Source organism: Dasypus novemcinctus, chromosome 21 (genome assembly GCF_030445035.2).
Source record: "Dasypus novemcinctus isolate mDasNov1 chromosome 21, mDasNov1.1.hap2, whole genome shotgun sequence".
NCBI classification, from domain to species: domain Eukaryota; kingdom Metazoa; phylum Chordata; class Mammalia; order Cingulata; family Dasypodidae; genus Dasypus; species Dasypus novemcinctus.
Genome location: NC_080693.1, coordinates 37772235 through 37786413, shown reverse-complemented (window position 1 = coordinate 37786413; position 14179 = coordinate 37772235).

Genomic DNA, 14179 nt, shown 5'->3' with positions numbered 1-14179 from the left:
TTGCTGGTATTCTACTATAGAATTATTGTGACTCTTGCAATGGAAGAAACTGTATCATTGATAGGGAGACAGTGGCCATGGGAGTTGCTGAGGGCAGGGAGAGGGAAGAAGAGGTGTGATATGGGGCATTTTCAGGACTTGGAGTTGTCGTGAATGATATTGCAGGGACAGATGCAAGATATTATATATCCTGCCATAACCTACTGAATGGACTGGGAGAGAGTTTAAACTACAATGTAAACTATAATCCATGCTATGTAGCAGTGTTCCAAAACGTACTCATCAAATGCAGTGAATATGTCACAAAAAAGAAAAAAAAAAGGAAAAGGAAGTAACGTGTATGGTATGACAGGTAAGGATAAATGCTGAGGAGAAAATAGAGCAAGAAATGGTATATGGAAAGGAATGTCAGGGAATGGGTTGCAATTTTAGAAAGCAGCCAGGAAAGTATAAGGAAGCTCCTCACTGAGCTTCTCAGGAGCCTGCCGGGGAGTTCAGCCAATTATGAATGGTTTCCCCCTCTGAAGTTTAGGATGTAATTTCCTTCAGTCATCTGGTAAATTACACTTCTCCATCTACTTTCAATCTTCCAAAAATTTGTGAAAATCTTTTGTGAACCTTTGTGTCCTTCTTATTCTGGTTACCCTTAATCAAATTTTAATCCTTTACTATTATTTTGATGGGATTTGGAAGGGAAAGAGACAATCCAATGTGGCCAACCCAAGAAAAGTATTAAGACTCAACTCTTTTAAGAGAGTCTTAAGACTGTTTGTCTTTGAAGCTGAACAAATGTAGGTTAATACTACAAAATGGTAATATCAGACCAAAAAAACCAACACATTATACTAAGAGTGATGTGGGCTATGGGTGGAAGGCTCTTTGTCTCTTCAGAGATAACTAAGCTGCTTGACTTGTGAGTGTGGAACGGTAAGAGGCTGCAGTCCTGCCCTTGGGGAAAATGGCAACAGGCTCCAGTCCCAGGAAACATTTAACAATGCAAGGGCTATAAACTTTAAGTATTTAGGGGAAATGCAAAAAGTAAATATGCTAAAAGCTTATCTAGAATATCTGGAGTCCATGCTAAAAGCTTACCTAAGATGTAGAAGATATATGCTAATTGAAGCCTATTGAGAACTGAAACAAAGGGACCATTTGGCCTTTCCTCTCTGTATAAAAGACGTTTGAAAATCTTGTTCAGGGCTCGGGATTCAAACTGAAAGCTCCCGAGTCCGCCGCCGGCTGTCAATAAACCATTTTTCCTTCTCAAAATCATTCCTGAGTCCTGGCCTCTCTATACTCAAATAATTGAACTTCTCTCAAATTCTACAACATTTTTGGCGACTCCGCCGGGACAACAAATGAAGGCCAGAGATGGTAGCATTTTGCTGCCCCTTCCAAATCCCCGAGGAAGCCGGGAGGACTCGGGTGAACCCCAAATCTGGGCGCCCCTGGATTAAATTTAATCCAGAAAATATGTGGGCTCCACCAGAATCTTCCCAACAAAAATCGAGGGCAATGGAAGGTCTGAAGAGAAAGATTCTGGGAACGAAAAAGAACTCTGAACTTGGAAGAAGGTAAGACTCCCCGGGTGAGCACAGTCTGGAAGGCCCTAGCTTTAATTGCTAGGAAGGGGAGGCTGATCACCTCCCGAGAGAACCCTAGTAGCCCCAGAAGGCTGGGGGGAAGCCGTTCTCTTTAGGCTTGGGAAAAGGAGAAAAACCGGGGAAAAGCCCTGGTGTTTTGGGTTTGTCTAACTGCATGTTAGAATCTGGTACTGGTCTTATATCCACTAAAGGAGTGGAGTCTCGATTTTAATAGGAAGGGCTATTTATAGGTTCAAGTCCTAATGTCCTGGAAATTGGTCTAGATTAAGGAAAACAAAACTTGGTTACAGGAAAATGGATCGGCTTTTCTGGTGGAGCTTGGTCTGGGTGTAAAGTTTAAACAGTGGAAAAGTCTAGCTGAAATCTTTTGTTATGGTGCTAATTTGTGAATGAATTCGCTTTATACCAAATGTTAAGTGTTCTGAGGTTTGTGATGGCTGTGGGGGCAGCCATGGTGAAAATAAATATATAAACTTGTGGGTCAGATTAGTGACCTTTGTGCTTCTGTCTGTGTCAGTTCAATGCTAGTGTTGGAGTTGTGTCCTTATGTAAAGTAGAATTACAGCTGAGCTGGAGCCCTCCCTTGCCATTGGCAAGGGGGTGAAATGATTCTGGGGCAAAAGCTGAGGAGTCTGGATGTTTGCGGAGTCTAGATGTTTGTGCATGCTCTGCTGTCTTGTCTCTGGTCTGGCCCTTTGCCGGGGCTTGGAGGCCATCTGTGTCTGCGCCACGCACCCAAGTTTGTTGGGGATGTCCCAGTCAGGGTGGCTGGGTCCCCAGGAGAGTTGCCAAATTTGAGTAGGTTCTGTCTGCCCATTTTGGCTGAAAGCTGGAAAGGGGGGAGCGGCTTGCCCCTTTCCAGTGAGTCCACCCTTCTATTCATAAGCCACATTCCTGTTTGTTGTGTACCCTACTGCCTGGAAGGGGGGGGGGAGTGAAAGGAGTGAAAAGCAGAATCAGAATAAATGCAGTAAAGTTCCCTCCTTAGGGTGTCAAAGCCAAAATACGTTTGCATTCTGCCCAGGTTCTTAGAAGGTATTGTAGTAACTTTAAGTAAGAGAATGTGTTCTGTGAAGGTAAAATGTGTCTTAAAGGTATAAATAATTATAAAGGTTTTACAAACCATTGTTTAAATTAAGGTATTTAAATGGCAAATTGCAGAAAGTCATTATTAAACAAAACTGAATTGATAATAATAATAATAAAAGGCAATTTTATAACAAACTTATTCGGCAACCAGTCTCCCCTGCCAACTTGCTTCCAAAAAAACTGTTTCTGGTATTACATGCTACTAAGTATTTAAAGTGAAGAAAAGTTCATTATTTTAACAAGCTTGTTTAGTATTAATGGCAATTATATGTTATAAGAAGTTTGCCTGGTAACTTAGTATTTGGGATATATGGAGTGTGTTTTTATTGTTAAGGAAACAGAAGATGATTTTGTCCTAAGATAAAATGATTGATTATTGGAAAGAGTAGAGTGTGAGACAGAACCTGAATGAATACTGAAAGTGTAGAAGGTTTGTGGAAGGAAAATTTTTATGATTAAAATTGAGTAAGATCAATATACAAAGAAAATCTTTTATCAATAGCTTCTTGTGCTTTAACCTCATCATTTCCTCAGTGTTTAAAGAAGAGTCTTACCTCTTTTAAAAGAACATTTATGTTCTAAAAATCAAATCCTGAAAAGTAGCTTTTTATTTCAAACTAACTGCAAGAGATTTATTCTTTTACTTTAAAAGAAAAATTAAAGTAATGGTTAAGTTCATTTAATATGTTATAAGTCAAATGAAAGGTATTTAAAAGTGTTATAAAATTAATAGGTTTTTTTAAAAAAATTAATAAAAACTGTAACTAAGAGTTAAAATCATTTATAAATGCATTTATATTATAAAACAGTGGAAAGACAATAACTGAAATTATAGCTGGGTGAATTTAGCCTGAAACTATTATTTAAGTGTAAATTCTAAACTAACCTTTCCTTTGTTTATGGTTACTTCAAGCCTAACCTCACCCTTTGCCTTTGCCTATGGTTATTTCATAATTGAGAAGAGCTGGGACATCACTGTCTCCTCTCCTGGTATTAGTAACCCTTTCTCTCATGAATTCAAGAGTAACCTAAATAAATGGCTGCCTGATGGAATAAGGTTAAATGACCACTGGAGTTTTATTATCTCCAAAATCAAAAAGGGGGGTAGAGGGGGAGAAGTCTCCTGCCTGGTCAGTGTTCCTAAGAGTGGCAATTCATGAGAGAAAGCAGTCTGTCTCCCTGAGGCTTCAAATAAATAGCCTCAGTAAATATATATTAATCTTGTTGCTTATCCAAAATTCTGCTAATTTCAAAGTAAAATATAAAGTTCTAAAACAAAATGGTGCTAAGGCATTGAGAACATTTTGGTTATTACAATCCATTAAGTAAGAAGGAAAATTCTTGTAGTAAACTGCATGGTCATAGTGCAAATTAAGAAGAGTTTCAAGAGTCTTTGAAATGTTTTGCAGTCACACTTATTTTGTAAAGATTAAAAGTTTAAAGTAATTAAAGTTATGTTTTTGTCTCAAACTATTTATATCTGCCTATTTGCTCAAATTGTTGAAGTTAAATATGCAGTTATATAAGTAATATGTATTTCTGGACCCCTAATTAATTAAGCTAAACAGTATATAAAATAATGCAAATTATAAGTAATATCAATGAGTTGTGTTTGTGTCTAACTCTTTGTGTCTGCCCATTTTAAAAAAAATGCTCAATGTATGTCTTCATACATCAGGATAATATCAAATTAACAAATAAAAATTCTTAAAAGAGGTCTATTCAAATTGTTAAAAATTAAATATGCAGCTATATTTATAAATATTCTTAAAGCCCAAATTAAACTAAGCAGGATGAAAAAGTCACAGAAATCTGATTATGGAAACAATTGGGAAAGAGCCTCCTCTTTGCAAGAGCTTTTAAGACAAGACTAGGTGTGGCAGATTAAACCTATCTACTAGGCTAGGGAATTAAGAATCAGTTTGCCTGGTAATTTCCCAGTTTAAACCTTTGTCAGCCATAAAATGCAAAAAAAAAAAAAAACAACAAAGATTAAGTTAATTTTCACATAAGAAAAATGTTGATGTAACCTGGCGGCCTGCTGCCTCAGTCTCCCACTCCCGGGTTGGACAGCAGTGGAGGAGACCAGTTTAAGCCAGTCCTATGGGCAGTGGAAGGATGCCCAAGAAGAAGCTAACTAAGTCGGGGCCGTTTCAGCACTAAATTCTATTCCTTATTTGACAAAGAGGGGAGCAGGTAAAAACTAAAATGGTTGGAACGTGATAGAGGAAGCAGTTAAATCAAACTTTTGCGTGAGAAAGTTAAATCTCAGATAAGCTGTAACTTCTGACGTATCCAATCTATGGAAAAACAGGAAGAGCTTGCACGCTAGGCTTAGGGGTATAAATTGTGTCATTTTTCTTTGTTCGTGGCACCAGCCATATCTGGCTCTGCACCCTTTCTTGCAAGATTGAGAATAAATTATTTTCTTCTCCACAATCTGGTGAGCCTTATTTTCTTCCAGAAGATTTCTTTCCAACAAAATAAAGGTAATTAGTGGCTCTATTAACAAATTTCAGTAAGTAAAGGAAAGTCCATAAAAACTATGGAGAGATCTTTCCTGGGTTATGATTTAAAAAAAAAAATTAAGTAATTGTGTAATGTGTTTTAAAACCTGGTAGTCAGTATGCTTTTAAATTAATAATTTTCATAACTTAAAGAAAAGAAGTTTTTAGCTTCCTGTAAGGGAAAAAGAAAACATTCCTTGCATAAACTATTATGGTTTCAATTTTATTTAACTTGAGTGTAATCTCCCATAGTTAACTTATAAACTAAATTAACATTATGTACGAAATCTTTAGAGTAATGAAAATTGTAAGTTCACATTAGTGAAATTAGGCTAAAGGAAAAAGATTGTAGATATGCTCTCTTAAATAAAGAGTGAATTTCTTTCATTGGTAATTGCAATTTAGTAAGTTTATTTAAACATGAGGTGGCTAGTCAATGTGGTTATAGTAAATTATAAAGAGTTTGTAAAACATCTTCCAAACTGAAAATGTTTAAATAGTTCTAGTTGTAGAAGTCATTGTTAACTAAAAAACTTAGATTAGTATTGGTAGCAGAAATAACTTAATGATAACAAAACCTGTCTGAAGGCCACCGCAAAGTACATATTTAAGTAAATGGTAATAAAAAGTTATCTTAATTATATTGGAAGTCTTCTGTTTTCATTTTAACAATGAAAAATAATATTTTTCCTCTATTACTAAAGTAAAGTACCTACTGTTATCTTCATAATAAAATTGTGTAAGTAGACAGTCATTTAATATATGATGTGTTGCATTAAATTGTTTAAAATATATATATAAACAAGGAATAAACGTTAACATTATCAAACTCTTGTGCATTCAAACCAGGCCTTGTATACATTACAGGTGGCCTCTCCATGTGAGTTACTGGCTAAGCTGGTCACTGACCCCTCCCTCAATTAAAAATATGTGCTATATCAGTCTCTGGTTCTGCTCCTGAAGTCGATAGAAACTATATTGCAGTTTCAAGCTCCTGCAGCCAATAATGACTCGGTACAGCCAAGTGTACAATGGATATCGCCTCCAGACTGGCACTGTTCCATGGTGCCAGAGAGCACTATGCACCAGGCTAGTAGAATACTGGAAAATCTCTCTAAAATGAAGGATGCTGCAACTTGCTCACTGCGTTGAAGAACATGCTAAGTGAAGCCATGATACCAGGATACTGTAAGTAAAACTTAAACACAATTGGCATTATGGCCTGCTCTCATGGAGAGATAACATGTAAAGTATTACAAACCTGAAACTCAAAACTAATAATTGTAACTCTGAATCCTTATGCATTAAGTAATACATTAGTTAATATTAAGTGCTGTACTTTTATCCTGTACTAAATATATGCCTAATAATTGTAATGTTATCTTTTCTATTTTGGATCAAGTGCAGAAGTATATTAGACATGTTAAATTCCTGGTAAAATCATTTTCTAAACAGTTAATAACATGTCTATAGAATAAGGTGGCAGTCTCAGCCAGTCTCAGTCAACTTCTATATTCTGCTGTACTCTGCTGTGTAGCAAAAGTGAAGCTTGCTTGCTGATGGTGAGTCACCTATTAAACAAGTCAAAATTGCTAGAAATTGTACAATGAAAACCAAGGTGTAAAAATCTTTATTCTGTAGTTCTGATCACTCCCACAGGTGAAAACTAAGAGTATTTCCAAATTAGTGTTCTAATCCTGAGTAAAGCCAGTTGCCCAAAGAGTGCCAGTTCACCAGGAGCATCTGGCAGAGCGAATGAGTGTCAATCATTGAACAGCTTAAAATGTGTCTTCAGACAAAGCTAAGTGTCTGTTGCAATTTCTCTCTAAAGATGGATAACTTAAAAAAGAATATATATGCTGTTCCCACCAGCTTTTAAGGAATGCCATCTTTATAGGCACCTAACCTTGTCTACCTCTGTAATCCAATGTGTCCTCTTTTAAAAACAGGTATTCCAAATTTTTAATTAAGTTTGTTTCTTTCAGAGTAAACATCTTATTAACCATATGAAAACTTCATCCAACTTCGTACAGAAGGCCAGATCCATCTTCCTCCAGTTAGAATAAATTAAGAGTTTTACACCTTATTAGGCAATGACTACAGCCCATGGCCAGCAAGAAGCAGTTACAGAAAAGAGATCGTCTCCCTTCAGCACCCCTTTTAAATTAAAGGTGTAAACTCTTTAAGAGTAAAATAAAAGTAATAGATGGATCTGGAACCTGACTGGAAATCCACGTGATTGCCAGTGGCAGCAGAATAACTGCAGGAGGCCCCTGCCCAAGATTCTGCTGTCCAGAATAAAAATTCTAACCTTCTAAAAACAGTCCTGGATGCTGTACTAAAGACTGATAAATAATCAATCAAAACAACAAACAGCCATCCACCTCATAGCTCCAACAATAATTATGCCAAAGCTTAGCAAGTTAAACTTTGGCAAAAGGGGGGGGAATGATGTGGGCTATGGGTGGAAGGCTCTTTGTCTCTTCAGAGATAACTAAGCTGTTTGACTTGTGAGTGTGGAACGGTAAGAGGCTGCAGTCCTGCCCTTGGGGAAAATGGCAACAGGCTCCAGTCCCAGGAAACGTTTAACAATGCAAGGGCTATAAACTTTAAGTATTTAGGGGAAATGCAAAAAGTAAATATGCTAAAAGCTTATCTAGAATATCTGGAGTCCATGCTAAAAGCTTACCTAAGATGTAGAAGATATATGCTAATTGAAGCCTATTGAGAACTGAAACAAAGGGACCATTTGGCCTTTCCTCTCTGTATAAAAGACGTTTGAAAATCTTGTTCAGGGCTCGGGATTCAAACTGAAAGCTCCCGAGTCCGCCGCCGGCTGTCAATAAACCATTTTTCCTTCTCAAAATCATTCCTGAGTCCTGGCCTCTCTATACTCAAATAATTGAACTTCTCTCAAATTCTACAACAAGAGGAGACCAGAGTACTACATATTATATGATTCCATTTATATAAAATGTAAATATAAATCAATTTCATAAAGATGAAATTAAATTAGTGGTTATAAAAAATAATAATAAAATAAAAATTAGTGGTTATGAATGGCTGGGGAAGGAATGGTAAGGGGCATGGAGTCATTCTTTTTGGAGCAATAAAATTGTTTACAAAATTTTTTTAAAGATTTATTTATTTATTTCTCTCCCCTTCCCCCCCTCAGTTGTTGTCTGTTCTCTGTGTCCATTTGCTGTGTGTTCTTTCTTTCTGCTTCTGTTGTTGTCAGTGGCACAGGAATCTGTGTTTCTTTTTGTTGTATCATCTTGCTGCATCAACTCTCCGTGTGTGCAGTGCCATTCTTGAGCAGGCTGCACTTTCTTTCGCGCTGGGTGGCTCTCCTTATGGGGCGCACTCCTTGCACATGGGGCTCCCCTACGTGGAGGACACCCCTGCGTGGCACGGCACTCCTTGAGCGCATCAGCAATGCGCATGGGCCAGCTCCACACGGGTCAAGGAGGCCCCGGGTTTGAACCGCGGACCTTCCATGTGGTAGACCAATGCCCTATCCACTGGGCCAAATCTGCTTCCCTGTTCTAAAATTTTTGAGGTCATGTATGTACAACATTGTGATTATTCTAAAAGCCATTGATTATACACTTGACATATGTGGTGTGTGGATATATCTCAATAAAACTGATTAATAAACAAATAAATAATTATACAGGAATAGCCAGAAACAACAGCTATATACAGCAGAGGAAACAGAGAGAGATTGAGAGATGAGGAATTTGTTCATTTGTCTGGTTTTTGTTTACTACTGTTATAATTGAAATAATGAAAATGCTCTAATAATAATTGAGGCAGTTTTATATTATTTATGAATCCCCCCAAAAAGAGAAAGATTATGTTTGTAAATAGAGCTGTTCCTCTGGGTTTGATACTCTTTGACTTCATTAGATTCAGCCGACATGTTTTGATTAAATTACCTGTTACAGTTGGGGCTTCATTTCAACCATGTCAGCAGCCCTTGGTACACTGATATAAACAGATACACAAGACACATGGAAGAGAGAGAGCACTTTGCTAGTTTTGATGCTGGAACTCCGGGGAGAGATGAGCCATTTGCCTAATAGTTTCCAGCTGAGTATATGAGAAAGCCTGGACAGAAATAAGCCCTATGCTAGACTGATATTGGAAGCCCTGAGAAATGAGGCATATGCTGGGCCCATGGAACCTTAAAAGTAAGAAAGAAGGAGAGACCAGGAAGAGACCCCCTGTCATTTGCTTCAATATGTGGCAACTGACTTTGGTGAAAAATCAACCTTGAGTTGGACTCTTTAGGGCCTTGTAACTGGAAGCTTTTAACCCCAATAAATACCCTTTATAAAAGCCAACTTTCTGATACTTTGTATCAGTACCTTTGGCAGAGCACACAATGAACAGACACAAAGAGCAGACAGTGAGTGCAAACAATGAAGGGGGTGAGAAATGAATAAATAAATAAACCTTTTTAGAAAAGACATTGAGCAAGCACAAAGAAGAATTTGAAATCCTGAAAAGTAACAGAGCTCATGGGAATGAAAGACACAATAGGTGAGCTCAGAAGCACATTAGAGGCGTACAACAGCAAACTCGAAATGATAGAAGAAAGAATAAATGATACTGAAGACACAACAGCTGAAATTGAAGAGAGAAAAGAACAGAGATAAATAATAATGGGAAAAACTGAGCTCAGGGAGAAGAATGACAACACAAAATGCAACAACATACGTGTCATGGGAGTTCCAGAAGGAGAAGAGAAGGGAAAAGAGGCAGGAAGAGTATTTGAGGAAATATTAGCTGAAAATTTCTCAACTCTCACAAAAGAAAGAAATTTCATATCCAAGAAGTACACCATACCCCAATAAGAATAAATCCAAATAGGCCTACTTCAAGAAACATAGTACTCAGAATGTCAAATGTCAAAGATAAAGAGACTTAGCATGGATTTCTCATCAGAAACCATGGAGGTGAGAAGACAGTGGTATGATACAATTAGGGTGCTGAAAGAGAAGAACTTCCAGTCAAAAATTCCTTATCCAGCAAAACTGTCTTTCAGATATGAAGGTGAGTTTAAAACATTCACAAACAAAAAGAAACTAAGGGAGTTCATAAAAAAGAATCCATCTTTGCAGGAAATATTAAAGGAAGTCTTGCAGCTTGAAAGAATGAGACTGGAGAAAGAAGCTTGGAGGAGACTATACAAGAAAGAATAGCAGAAATGATAACCAAAAGAGTAAAGACAGATGAAAATATGATATGACACATGAAAACCAAAGAATAAAATGGTGGAAGTATGCATTTACAGTAATATCATTGAATGTGAATGGATTAAACTCCCCAATCAAAAAATATAGCTGACAGAATAGATAAAAAACATGATCCATATTCTGCTTACAAGAGACTCACCTTACACCCAGAGATACAGACCAGCTGAAAGTGAAAGGTGATTTCTTGGACCTTACACCCAAAGCATGCGCAGAAAAAGAAAAAACAGATAAATAAAATCTCCTCAAGAGAAACAGACTTGGCCCAGTGGTTAAGGCGTCCATCTACCACATGGGAGGTCCGCGGTTCAAACCCCGGGCCTCCTTGACCCGTGTGGAGCTGGCCCATGCACAGTGCTGATGCGCACAAGGAGTGCCCTGCCACGCAGGGGTGTCCCCCGTGTAGGGGAGCCCCACGCGCAAGGAGTGCGCCCCGTAAGGAGAGCCGCCCAGCGCGAAAGAAAGTGCAGCCTGCCCAGGAATGGCGCCGCCCACACTTCCGGTGCCGCTGAGGACAACAGAAGCGGACAAAGAAACGAGATGCAGCAAATAGACACAGAGAACAGACAACCGGTGGAGGGGGGAATTAAATAAATAAGTAAATCTTTATTAAAAAAAAACAAACAACCTCCTCAAAATTAAACACTTTTGCACTTCACAGGACTTCGTCAAAAGAGTGAAATGGCAGAGAACTCAATGGAAGAAAATATTTGGAAATCAAATATCCAATAATGGTTTAATTTACATAATATATAAAGAGATGTTACAACTCAACAATAAAAAGATAAACAACCTGATTAAAGAATGGGCAAAAGACTTGAATAGTCATTTTTCCAGAGAAGAAATACACATGGCAAAAAAAAACAACAAAAAATGTTCAACATCACTAATAATTAGGGAAATGAAAATCAGAGCTACAATGAGATATCATTTCACACCTATTAAAATGGCCACTATTAAAACAAAAAGAAAATTTTAAAAATATTAAAAAAAAATAAGCACTATTAAAAAGACAGAGAGCTACAAATGTTGGAGAGAAAGATGCACTTATTCACTGTTGGTGGGAATGTGGAATGGTGCAGTCACTGTGGAGGATTGTTGGGCAGTTCCTAAAGGAGTTGAATATAAATTTGCCACGTGACCCTGTAATACCACTACTTGGTATATACACAGATGTACTGAGAGTAGAGACGCGAACAGACATCTGCACACCGATGTTCATAGCAGCATTATTCATGATTACAAAAAGTTGGGAATAAGCCCAGGTGTCCATAAACCGAAGAATGGATAAACAAACTGTAGTTTATTCACATGATGGAATATTATGCAGTGGTAAGAAGAAAAGAAGTTGTTAAGCATATAACAACATGAATGAACCTGGAGGACATTATGTTGAGTGAATCAAGCCAACACAAAAGGACAAGTATTGTATAATTCCTTTACTATGAACTAAATATATTGTATAACATATTGTCTGATTTCATTTATATAAAATGTAAATGTAAGTCATTTTATAAAGATGAAATTTGATTAGTGGTTATATAGGGTTAGGGAAGGCATGCTAGGGGGCGTAGAGTTTTTCTTTTTTAGAGTAATGAAATAATTCTAAAAATGTTTTTGATGATTAGATAAATTATATGGCATATAAATATATCTCAATAAAACTGCTTAATAAATAAATAAATAAATAGCTGTGAAAGAATAGCCAGAAATGGCAGCTATGTACAGCAAGGGAAACAGAGAGATGGAGAGGTAAAGAATTTTCTTTCTTTTTTTTTTTAAGATTTATTCATTTTTATTCCTTCCCCCACTCCACCCCATTGTCTGCTCTCTGTGTCCATTCGGTGTGTGTTCTTCTGTGTCTGCTTGTATTCTCATGAGATGGCTCTCGTAAACAATCCTGGGACCTTCCAGAGTGGAAGAGAAGAAGTCTCTTGTGCCACCTCAGCTCCCTGATCTGCTCCATCTCTTATTCTCTCTCCTCTGTGTCTATTTTTGTTGAGTCATCTTGCTGTGCCAGCTCTCCGTGTGGGCCAGCACTCCTGCGCAGGGCAGCCCTCCTGAGCAGGGCAGTACTCTGCTCAGGCCAGTACTCCTCACAGGCCAGCTTGCCTTCACCAGGAGGCCCTGGTCATCAAACCCTGGACCTCCTATATGGTAGATGGGAGCCCAATTGCTTGAGCCGTATCCACTTCCCAGAATTTTCCTTTTTGTCTATTTTTAAAATTATTATTATTGAAATAATGAAAATCCTCTAATAATGATTGAAGAGATGAATGCAAACTATATGATTATACCAAATACCATTGATGGTACACTTTGGATGAATTGTATGCTTTCTTTTTAGTATCGATAAAATTGATTTCTTAAAAAAAAATCACTTAAAAAAAAGAACACAAAGCCAAAAATATAGAAAAAATTATTACATAGATATATCAGGCAGGTGATTAATACAAATATTATCATGGTAGATATAATTTTCAGCTTTTAAAAGTGTGTAATTTGTACTGATTAATGAGTAAATATTTAAATTTCCTAAAAAAATATATATGCAAGAAAACTTCCCTGACCCCTTCTACTGCTGACTTTGACCCAGGCTGGATTAGGCAGCAGGTCTCTGTTCTTCCATAATATTCTACCTCTCATTGCACTTATTGCATTATATTATAAATTCCTGTTTCTTTAAATGTTTCCCCCCCGGATTATGAAGACAAGTACTAGATCTTATTCCCATTTTTATTCTCAGCAGCTAGCACAGAGTCAGACACATACCTTCTGCTCTTTAAATGTTTTGTAAATGAATCTATGCTTTCACATGACCATAACATTCAGACTTTATGTTGGCCTATTAGGGAGACATTTATATTATTGCTAATTTATTAAAGCAGAAGCTATAGCTTCCAAAATTAAAAAATTTAGCCACATTTCCTAACTTCAACTTCTGTGCTTTTTTGCAATAACACTTTGTAGTCAGTACATGGAGAAAAACTGGAAGATGTCAATTTCTCCCCAAAATCACTTCCCCTTCTCTTAATAGCCAAACCTATTGTCATTCTGATATCCTTACTCCCCCCACTTGACCCTTGTACTTGGGGAAAGGTAACTCCACCCCTGGCTCTGAATCCTCCTAAACTAATCAGCTCAACCCAATCCCTGGCCTTAGTTATTGGTTCAAAGGTGTGCATATGACCTAGCTTGGGCCAATAAGACATGCAAAGAGATCTTCTGGGTGCCTCTGGGAGATAAGCATATGTGTACTACTGAGATAGGTCCAGGAAGGAGTCTTCTCATTCCTTCCAGATGGTGTGTAAGATTAAACAGTCATAAAATAAGGTTTCACAAATGACAGAGAAGAGAGTTAGAAAGCCTGACCTTTAAATCAAACAACACTGAAGCCCTTTTCGTTATATTAGCCAATTAATCCTCTTTATTGTTTAAGACAGTTGAGGTTGGGTTTTCTGTAACTTGCAATTGAAGGTATCCAAAATGATACAAAATGTAAAGTAGGCACAGATGAGAAAGATAGGAAGAATCAAAATGTAATTCATTTATGTAAAAGATATAAATATATATCAAAGTCTTTTAGGACCATTCTGAATCAATCCAGAGTCACTTAGGTAGACTCAAGAAACATTGACACAAACAAAATGCATTAACAGATGTATTATCACCCGGCCTACCCACCAAAGGGAATTTTGTCTTTACCTTCTCATCCTCATGT